The sequence below is a fragment of the Corticium candelabrum genome, chromosome 12 (assembly GCF_963422355.1).
Source record: "Corticium candelabrum chromosome 12, ooCorCand1.1, whole genome shotgun sequence".
Lineage (NCBI taxonomy): Eukaryota > Metazoa > Porifera > Homoscleromorpha > Homosclerophorida > Plakinidae > Corticium > Corticium candelabrum.
In genome coordinates this window covers 3804646-3807092 of record NC_085096.1, presented here as the reverse complement: position 1 = coordinate 3807092, position 2447 = coordinate 3804646, and the positions used below count along the sequence as shown (strand labels likewise).

Here is a 2447-nt window from a genome sequence, read left to right as displayed (position 1 = left end):
CCATCTAAACAAGCCCGCTACTGTCACGTGACAGTTAAACCTAAACCACTTTGCTAAACCTACTTCGAAGTAGGTTTAAGAAGTAGGTTTAGGTTTAACATATAACTGGTTTAGTGCAGGTGAAAACAGGTCAATTCTTAAACCAGTTTGGCTTAAACCACTTGTTAAACCGGTTTAGGCACTAGCGGAAACGCGCCCTTAACTGAACAAACAGGCTTGATGTACAATACAAGTACTTAGTTAAGCACATGAAGGACTCTGTAACACCAATTTGCACCAACCTTACATACTACACACATGTTCAAATTTTTGTTAGCCAAGGCAACATGTGACTGCATTAAAACTGTTTCCTGCCGTTTTGCACTAAGAACACTAATACCTAATACCTTTTGTTTGCTTTTGGTGGGCTAAACCAGAATGGACTAGTGAAGATGTGAGCAAGATCGGGATTGTCTGATGGGATGACAGTTTGATAATGATTGCATTTCTCTGTGACTGCATTTCTGTGCAACTAAATTTATTGTACAGTCCAACAAAAACAAGCAGACAAAGGACAGATGACAGTTGACAACGGCATCATACTTGTTGTCTTCACCAGCAGAGCCCAGAAATCAGAAAGACATCACAAAATGCCAACTGAAACAACAGAAATCGTTGATACTTTAGTGATCTTGTGAACAAAGGTGTATGAAAACAATCAATAACAACATTCAAGACACTTGAAACCCAATACGTAATTGGTAATAGCAAGTCTCCAAGAAAGATATTTTAGTTTCATGTAAAGCATAGATTTACTGAAGACATTGATGGTCGGATTGTGTTACTCACTACCACAATGAGTGGCTTCACTACTTGAAAACCAAAACACTCATTGATGCTGAAATAAATAAGACTCATTGATGCTAAGATACACTTTCCGTCTCAGACATGTTTTGACTCACGAAATAGAGGCATAATGACTAATGTGCACAGACAAATAAGACAAGGATATCAACTGCTGGTCTCAACTTCATTATTTTAAAAAAGAGGAGGATACATTTCACATGAGATTGTGTGCATGTATTCAATTACATCACATCTTCCTCTTGACTAAACACCAACTGTTGCAGAATTGATGCATCAGTGATAAACATCATGCCTTCTTGACTAATTGTAAGTTTAGCAAATAAACACTTTCAAAATTCTGGATGAATATTTTCTTCTGGTTATTTGTAACACATGATAGCCAAGGAGATAGACTGCAGAGGCCTGCATAACTTTCATGCTGGTGCTACCACAAAACTACAGACTACAAATGTACAATACAGAACGAAGAAATGTAACTACAAAAGAAAGTCATTGTGAAAAACCTTTCAGGTGCAGCAGTTACAGTCCAAAACGAGGTAATGGTGTAACCACAAATACACAAATATACATATATGTGTGTGCACGCGCGTGTGTGTGTATGTGTGTGTGTGTGTGTGTGTGTGTGTGTGTGTGTGTGTGTGTGTGTGTGTGTGTGTGTGTTGTGTGTGTGTGTGTGTATGTGTGTGTGTGTGTGTGTGTGTGTGTGTGTGTGTGTGTGTTCGTGGTGTGTGTGTGTATGTGTGTGTGTGTGTGTGTGTGTGTGTGTGTGTGTGTGTGTGTGTGTGTGTGTGTGTGTGTGTGTGTGTGTGTGTGTGTGGTGTGCGTGTGTGTGTGCGTGTGTGTGTGTGTGTGTGCGTGTGTGTGTATCGACATGCATCATACCAAAGCATGACCAGCATTCAATCCTTTGGACAATTGTACTGAAAATTCGGACATTTCTAGTGCCAATAACAGTTATCGTTGGTGTAATACGTTACCTTTCATCTGCTCCTCTCACCATGCATCCGAGCATCCCTTCAATATCGATGAGATCCTCGAAGGAGATGAGTAACCGCATAGCACGTATTGGTTGCAGAAGAGGATGCTCCTCAAAATCTGCTCACCCCGGTGGGGCAAAACCATGTTGAAATAAAAGAAATAGGCAAAAGTCATAACAAGAGATACTACGTTATCTGAAAGACGACAAGCAGATGACATCAGAAACAATGAACAAATGCCTAATACAGATGTGGCCCATATATTTGAGTATACATGCAAGCCTCTCGCTGAGATAAGTACAGGAGCCACATCAGGCAATGCGGTGTTGTCAGTAACTATAGTAACAGGCAATAGCAACAAGCACATTGAAAGCCTAATATGAGTGTGCTGTGTGCTGTGGTGTCAATTTGGTGTGTGTGTGTGTGTGCGCGCGCGCATGCGCGCGCGTGCAGAAATATGCACAGTGTGGGTTGGTGTTACGCACATTCATATTTCTCGTGAACGATTGCCCATAGCAAGCATAAGACAACACAATGTCACCATGGTACCAAACCTGTAATGAAGAAGTTGGGAGTTCAACTCTCTCTCTTTGTGAATGTGGTAGATTTCAGCTTTCAATAATC

The 2447-nt window shown here is 40.8% G+C and overlaps 1 long non-coding RNA gene across 1 annotated transcript; it reads right to left on the bottom strand.

Annotated features, from left to right (window-relative positions):
* Positions 1 to 604: 604 nt before the first annotated feature.
* Positions 605 to 1939, bottom strand: LOC134187731 (uncharacterized). Its single transcript, XR_009971147.1, has 3 exons — positions 1844 to 1939; positions 1729 to 1784; positions 605 to 636 (listed from the first exon to the last, which is right to left on the bottom strand). It is a non-coding gene; the product is annotated as an uncharacterized LOC134187731 (long non-coding RNA).
* Between the last annotated feature and the right edge of the window lie 508 nt (positions 1940 to 2447).